Below are 9,087 nucleotides of genomic sequence, written 5' to 3'. Positions count from 1 at the left end.
ACACACACACACACACACACACACACACACACACACACACACACACACATCAGAAGACCACTAGGTATAAACTAGAAGTCTTTTCTTTGAGAGGTGCATGCTTGAATAAGTTTCTAGGCCTGCCAACAGACACATTGGCAGTTTTCTGGAAAAAGCCTCCTTCAAAAGAATTTGGTAAACTAATCACCCAATGAAAAGATAACAAACAGTTTGTGAAGATCACTTTAAGGAGCATTATCTCTAAGGGTTTTGTTGCTAAGTCGATGCTTGGGGTTTCAAGTAATTTTATTTCAAGTACTAGATCCTGGTGATATACCTGATTTCTGTTTGCTTATATGATGTGGAGTTCTTGATACCAATTTGAAAAAAGGGCTGCATAATATAAGTACATTTATAAATTTGAGTGACTTTTAATAATAATACCCAATAAATACAATTTATTATTAGAAAACATGTTGTTAAGTACCCTAAAATGACAATTGTCAGTTCAGAGCCTCTCAGTGTACTGAGATACCAAAAGGCCCTCGTAAAACACAGACCTGCCAAGCGAAAATTGTCTAAAATTTAGATTATATATCACTGAAAAATAAAATAAAACTACTTTGGTACATTGGGCAATAAGAAACATAAATTCAACTTTGCAGAGTGCATTTTAGTAAAATTGGATAATTTGTTCTTACACACTTCATTTCTTTGACTCACTACAAATCATTTTTCTTTTCTTGTTTTAGAACTTGACAAGTATTTACAATGCAGGATTACTACTGCTCGGAAAGATTGTTATGGAAATGTTTATATGGATGCTGTCTTAGTCAAGGTTTCTATTCCTGCACAAATATCATGACCAAGAAGCAAGTTGGGGAGGAAAGGGTTTGTTCAGCTTACACTTCTACATTGCTGTTCATCACTGAAGGAAGTCAGGACTCGAACTCAAGCAGGTCAGGAAGCAGGAGCTGATACAGAGGCCATAGAGAGATGTTATATATTGGCTTGTTTCCACTGGCTTGCTCGGCTTGCTTTCTTATAGAACCCAAGATTACCAGTCCAGAGATTGTACCACCCACAAGAGCCCTCCCACCTTGATCACTAATTGAGAAAATGCCCCACAGCTGGATCTCATGGAGGCATTTACTCAGCTGAAGCACCTTTCTCAGTGATAACTCCAGCCTGTGTCAAGTTGACACAGAAAACCAACCAGTACAGCTGCCTATGAATCTACCTGAAAGAATATTGAGGAAGTAGCTTCTCCATACTAGGAAGTGAGCATCAGTAGAACAAAGAAAAGTGGCTCAAAGACTATGGAATATTGAGTAGAAGCAGGAAGAAATGTGTAATAGTAGAAAAACTAAGCAGGTATAACTAGGGGTATCTTCAGGAGAAATAAATATAAAACTTGGAGTCCATGATATTGAGCATCCAAACTTCTTGTAATAGTTCAAAATTTAAAAGTTTATAAAGTACAATGAAGGAGTGACCAGAGTGCTGACCTTTAGAAACTGCTTTTCCTGATAATCAGTGGCTACTTACATGGGTCAACAAATAACTAAAAGCAGAATACATGCAAGAATGTTTTACTAAGCATACACCTTTAAGTTTTACCCAAGGTCTTCCACTGCTTACACCTAGCACTGAAATCGATGCTCAAGAGTGAAAATAGGTCTGTGAATCTTATTTGTGTTAACTAGAGTAGGCACTGATTAAATCTATTTTCTCTACTTTTGTTATTATTCACTTTTTAAAAATGATAAATTGTCAAAGTTCTTGGAAAAGGCTTTTGCCATACATTTTGGTATTTTTAGATGTTTACTTTAAGAGTAGAATTCACTGTATTATTTTGGATGTCCTGGAACTTGCTTTGTAGACTAAGATAGCCTGAACTCACAACCACCTACCTCTCCCTTCCATGTGATAGGGCTAAACAATGTACTTCCATGCCTTTCTGGTATTGGAAACAAAAGCAAAAATAAAAACAAATCTGTTGATGACATTCATTTTAAAATGTATTAGAGATTGGTAAAAGAAATAAAATGTAGGATATAGTATTTTTAATTAGTAGTTTCAAGTTTCAACTTTGAGAAGGCCTTAAATGATCTTGGGGGAGAGACTCGGTGATGCGGATAGATTTCCTTGAGTAGATTTGTTGAGTAGGAGAACTGACCCATCTGAGCTTCACCATTCTCCAAGCCTGAGTACTGAACTACAAAGGAAGATAAGGCTGGATGAGCACAAAGTTTTATGTGCCTCTGCCTCCTAACTGTAGTTGAAATATGGGCAGCTACATTTAGCTCCAACTTCCATGAATTCCCTGCCTTCTGAACTCTGTACTTGACCTGTAAGCCCATATAAAAAACTCCTTTCTTTAAATTGTTTTGGCATGCAATTATTTAACCTTCTGACAGAAAAGTAACACACACGCGCGCGCACACACACACACACACACACACACACACACATACACCACAAAGACAGAGAGACAGACACAGAGAGAGATTTGGCATCATAAGCAGGGTTTTGCTATGATAATGTGTTGTTCATAGGTATTTGAAATATGACCCATGTTCTTAGAAGATCTAAAATTGTAGAGCTAGATAAGAACAGTGAATAGTAACCATTCCGCAGTCTAATTGTTATACTGTCTTGGAAATTTTCTCCACTGAACAATTAGCACATCACGTTTACATTGAACTCTACTTAAGATCTAAGTGCCTGGGCAGAATGTAACCATACCCTTTGTCAGAGTATCACACAATTTCTCCCCAAGCAAATTTAGACATGATTCCTGTTTTTGTCTGAAACTATATTTCTTTCATATTTTGTCTTCAATGATCCTACCAGACTGGACCATTAAACTCTCCTTACAAGTGAGGGTTTTTCTTGTCCAATGTCCCAAACTCCTGTGTATTTTCTCCAACAAGTTAAAATGACTGGAGAATCACATGCTCAGGGGTTTTTACTGTTATAAGACCAATTCTGCTAAGAATATTGTGAATTAGTTACTTTACTGTTATTATGATAAAAATTCTTACAAAAATACTTTAGGGAAAAGTAAGGTTTTGTTTTGCACACAATTTGAGAATATAGTTCTTCATGAAAATGGAGTCACAGAGTAAGGAAATTGAAGCAGCTGGTCCCAACTCATCTGCACTCAAAAAGCAGACAGCAATGAATGATATTGGTCAGGCCACTTTATTCTTTTTATGGAGCCATGATCTCAGTACAGGTAATATTGCCACCCAAATATAGGGTGAGTCTTCCTACCTCAAAAGACGTATAAGTATGCCAAAGGGTGATTTTAGTCTTGATAATGCATCAGAGGCATGCCCAGAAGTTAACCTTCTAGAAGATTCTAGAACTGGTGAAGTTGATAATCAATATTAACCATCACAATAAATAGACTAATTAGCAGTGCCAATTGGTATGCTTTGAAGTTTAAATTAGATTTTCAGATACAGTGAATGATCAAATGAGATACACAATGTTTTACAGGATATAATGAAAATATATATATATATATATATATATACATTGATCGCAAAAATAATGGAATATATATTCACAGTAGTATTAAAATAACCATTGTCTATAAGATAAATTTGTGATTTTTATAACAGAGAGAGAAATATAGACTTGTTCCCAAATATAGTATTATTTACCAATACATATCAGAAGAAACAATAGTATTATAGAATGTCACAGTCATAATATTGAGTGAAACAAGCAAATAAAAAATATTCCACATTTTGGGATTCTATTTGTATAAGTTTCAATTGCAGTTGAAGTGTAAAAATCTAAAATAAGAACTAACCCTGGAGTGTATGTAGCAACGAAAATAAGAATTAATAAATTCCTATGGTGGTGACACCGATTCTGTGATGTTTGGAACATGGATGAATTGAGTTTGCAACAATATTTTCAGTTTGTCTATGTGAATGTGATAGTTCAATGATATATTTATGAAGAACAGAAAAGAATTATCAGTAAAAGAGAAAGTCCTCAAACGATGCTCACATTATTGTGAGGACTACTCTATGTTAACATCAATTGATAAGTATTTAAATCAAATGCATTGTGAAAAGATAAGTGCACCAAAACTTCATGAAGCACTGGTAAAACATAATTGTACAAGCTCAGAGGCCACTATCACACCCAACTGCCCATAATCTTGGTCTCTTCCCTAGTCCAGCTTGGTCCTCAGATCTGAGTCCATACTGTGCCAGCCCTTTACTACATTCTAACCCACAGAAGAATAACAGCAGGGAAAGTGAGACCATCCTTCTCCCCAGCTGAACAAGAATCTCTTCAGTTACATCATTCATGCGTCAGCAAACTCGACACAAAAGTGAGCTTCAATACCTCCTTGTTTCAATCCCAACCATATCAGGATTAACACCAAATAAGGTCCTGTATATCAAAACAGGGGAGCTAGAAACTCATTTTGGCAGCTAACCCAGTAACCTAGCTAGAAAAGAATCCCTTGCATTATCACAGAAATATAAGCAATAGGACTCATAAAGATGATCAACATGATAGTAATGGTCAACAATGAAAATAACTTGATGAAATAACTTGATAGCAATAAGTTATTGATTAAAGTTCAAGAAAACACAAATAGGTGAATTAACAGAAAATATTTAAGATAATAAAAATTGCAATTAATAAAAAGAAAGGAGCATACCCGGGTAGTGGTGGTGCACACCTTTAATTCCAGCACTTGTGAGGAAGACACAGTTGGATTTCTGAGTTCAAGGCTAGCCTGATCTACAGAGTGAGTTCCAGGACAGCCAGGGCTACACAGAGAAATCCTGTCTCAAATAAATAGATGGAGAGATAGATAGATAGATAGATAGATAGATAGATAGATAGATAGATAGATAGATAGATAGACAAATAGACAGATAAGAAAGACAGAAAGACAGAAAGAAAGAAAGACAGAAAGAAGAGAGAGAGAAACACTAGAGAGAGAGAAAAAAACACTAAATATATCACCAAATGAAATGTAATGAGATTAAAAAAAATAATTGAGTCCCAAAACAAATCTCAATGAAAAGCCTCACTAACACAACTGATCATAGGGAAGACATCATCAGAGCCTGAAAACAAATGAAAGGAATTGAGTCATTCATTCAATACAAGAACAGAACACACAGGATTCTCGGTATTCCATGCACAAGTATAACAATTATGATTATAAAAGTGGAAAAATTCCATACCAAAACAGGAAGGAGGAACATATCTAAGATGATATAGAAGAGTTTATACTCTTATATTTAATATTTGTTATTTGCTATGTGAAGTAGGAGTATAAAAATGTAGCAATATGACAACAGTTCGTGAATACTTTTCCAGAAATTTTTTTCAAGTTTTATTTATTTATTTATTATTATTTTCTTTATTTACATTTCAAATGCTATCCTGAAAGTTCCCTATACCCCACCACCACCCCTGCTCCCCTACCCACCCACTCCCACTTCTTGGCCCTGGCCTTACCCTGTGCTGGGTCATATAAAGTGTACAAGACCAAGGGGCCTCTCTTGCCAATGATGGCCGATTAGGACATTTTCAGCTTCATATGCAGCTAGAGATTCGAAATCAGGTGGTACTGGTTAGTTCACATTGTTGTTGCACCTACAGGGTTGCAGCCCCCTACAACACCTTGGGTACTTTCTCTAGCTCCTCCATTGGGGGCCCTATGTTCCATCCAATAGCTGACTGTGAGCATCCACTTCGGTGTTTGCCAGGCACTGGCATAGCCTCACAAGAGGCTGCTATATCAGGGTCCCTTCAGCAGAATCTTGCTGGCATGTGCATTAGTATCTGGGTTTGGTGGCTGATAATGGGATGGACTCCCGGACTGGGTAGTCTCTGGATAGTCCATCCTTTCATCTTAGCTCTAAATTTTGTCTCTGTACCTATATCCTTTCATGGGTATTTTGTTCCTTATTCTAAGGAGGAATGAAGTATCCACCCAGTGGTCATCCTTCTTGGTTTTCTTGTGTTTTGCAAAATGTATCTTGGGTATTCAAAGTTTCTGGGCTAATATCTGCTTATCAGTGAGTGCATATCTAGTGACTTCTTTTGTGATTGGGTTACCTCACTAAGGATGATATCCTCCAGATACATCCATTTGCCCAAGAATTTCATAAATTCATTGATTTTAATAGCTGAGTAATCTGCTTGTGGACGTTGTACATCGTGGTGCGGAGCCTAGTGCGCACCACGATGTACAACGTCCACAAGCAGGCTCAAAAAGCTGGACTCCAGAAATTCAAATAACCCCATTAAAAAAATGGGGTACAGAGCTAAACAAAGAATTCTCAACTGAGGAATACCGAATGGCTGAGAAACACCTGAAAAAATGGTCAACATCCTTAATCATCAGGGAAATGTGAATCAAAACAACCCTGAGATTCCATCTCACACCAGCCAGAATGGCTAAGATTAAAAATTAAGGTGACAGCAGATGCAGGCAAGGTTGTAGAGAAAGAGGAACACTCCTCCATTGCTGGTGGGATTTCAAGCTTGTACAACCACTCTGGAAATCAGTCTGTCGGTTCCTCAGAAAATTGGACATAGTACTACCAGAGGATCCAGAAAAATTTTAAATATTGGTGGCCTTAGTTTTTCTAACAAATGACATTTATTTGATTCACAAAGAACATCGATTCTTTTCTTTTTCTTAATATCTATTTTTTATTAGGTATTTTCTTTATTTGTGTTTCAAATGTTATTCCCTTTTCTGGTTCCCCCTCCCCCCGAAAACTACTCTCCCTCCTCCCCCTGCTAACCAACCCACCCACTCCAGCTTCCTGGCCCTAGCATTTCCCTATACTGTGGAATAGAACATTCATAGGACCAAGGGCCTCTAGAAAATACTTTACCTCCAAAGATAGACTATATTAGATAACATGATAACTTGGGTTTTCAACTAGGTAATATCTGGAATCATCTGGGAAGTTAGTAGGTATGAAGGAGGAAGTGCCTAGATTAGTTTTGTTGTGTGTGTGAGTATGCCTATGAAATATTGTTTTTATTATGTTAACTGATGTGGCTATTCCCATTTGGATCATTGGTAGGTTCTGTGCTATACAACTACAGGAAGCAGGCTGAGCACTAGCATGCAGATATTCTTTTCTCTCTGCTTAATATATCTTAACATATATTAATAACATATTTCTATTTTATCATAGTATATTAATTAATGTAATAATTACAATAATTATATATTTATATAATGTATCATGCCATCGTGACCTGTACATTATAACTTGAAATGGTCAGCTAAGATAAACATGTTCTTTCATAACTTGTTTTTGTCTAAGCATTTAATCATATTAAACAAAGACAAGTAAGGCAAGTAAACTAAAACCAGTAAAAAGATGAGAAGGAAGTGTTACAAGTAAAAAAAAAAAAAAAACAAGACAAGTAAACTAGGACAAATAAAAATTGGGAAGAAAGTACTACAAGTAAAAGAAAATAGGAAAAAAAGCAGACATTCCTTTTCGAATATCTGAAAAAAAGAAAATACTCCTCAAGCGAAGGCTACTTAGAACAGATGAGTTCTTTATTCTGATCAAACTAATAATTTGCTTCAGTGACATCACAGTTGCAAAAATACAGAAACTGTACTTGAATATCCCAAATCCTGTAAAACATATACTCTTTGATAAAAAAAAAAAATAGATGTACCTAAAAACTGTAGTTATGAGTAACTTCAGTACCAAATTTTTACCAGTGATCATGCCATTTACATACATCTAAATGAAAGAAAGAAAGAGAGAGAGAGAGAGAGAGAGAGAGAAAGAAAGAAAGAAAGAAAGAAAGAAAGAAAGAAAGAAAGAAAAAAAATTATACCATTGGTCAAATGGACCTAACAAACACATAAAGTATATTTGTCACAACACTACAGAATATATATTCTTCTCAGTAGCCAATAAAAAATTCCCAAAAGATACCATGTATTTGGACACAAAGAAAATCACTACAGACAAACAAACAAAAAATAAATAGAAACAATTTCGGGCAATCTATCTGACATCATGGAAATGAAGCTTAAAAACGAACCTATTGAAAATATACAAACACATGGAGATAAAACAATGAACAGTGAATGAGTCATTGAAGAAATTAAGATGAAAGGGAAAAAAGCCTCCTGAACATAATATAAATGACAACTAAGCATTTCTACACTTCTAGGATGCAATCAATGCAATAATGTAGTAAAGATAAGAGCTAATAGTTCTTACTCTTAAAAACAAAATCAAAATAAACTCAAATAGCTTATTGATATGCCTTAAGGTCTTAAAAAAAAAAGAATGAAGTAATCTTCAAGATGTATGTGGAAGAGAACACTAAAATAAGAACAAAAATTAATAAAATGGAAACAAAGATCATATAGACTCAATGAAACCAGGACCTGTTTTCTTAAAACAAGATTGATGAACTCAGAGACAGAACTCAAATTAAGAAGTTAATGATAAAAAGAGCCAACATTGATCTTTAGAGCTCATATATCAAAGAATTTCAGAAAACATAAGTACACATTTTAAAAACCTATATTCCACTAACTTGGAAAAAATAAAATAAATGAGTTACTTTCTATGTTTTTGATCCACCAAGGTTAAACCAGGATGAGACAAATAAATTTGAAAGACCTATACAAAGAAAGGAGATTGAAGTAATAATAAAAATATCTCTCAACTAAAAAAGCGCAGGTTATAATGTATTCATAGCAAAATTCTTATGTACCTTTAACTCAGAACTACAATTAGTGCTCCAAAAGCTACTCCATAAAAGAGAAATAAAAAGTGCACTTCCACACTCATTATGAAACCAATAGCAAAACCTGATAAAGACATTTCAAAAGAAGACAAGGAACAAAATTCCAAATAAAAACAGAAGAAATTACTTTCAAAAATGAATTATAAATTTAGTACACCAATATGTCAAAAGTTACCTCTACATAATAAATGCTATGTCAATAATCCTGTAGTCAAGATCATTATGTAAATTGAAAAACATACCCCAAATATATCCCCTTAAAGTCAAGAATAAAACAAGCCATCTACTGTATTAATTTATTAATTTCCC

This window comes from Mus pahari, chromosome 13 (assembly GCF_900095145.1).
Source record: "Mus pahari chromosome 13, PAHARI_EIJ_v1.1, whole genome shotgun sequence".
Taxonomy (NCBI): Eukaryota; Metazoa; Chordata; class Mammalia; order Rodentia; family Muridae; genus Mus; species Mus pahari.
This window is presented reverse-complemented; position numbering follows the sequence as displayed.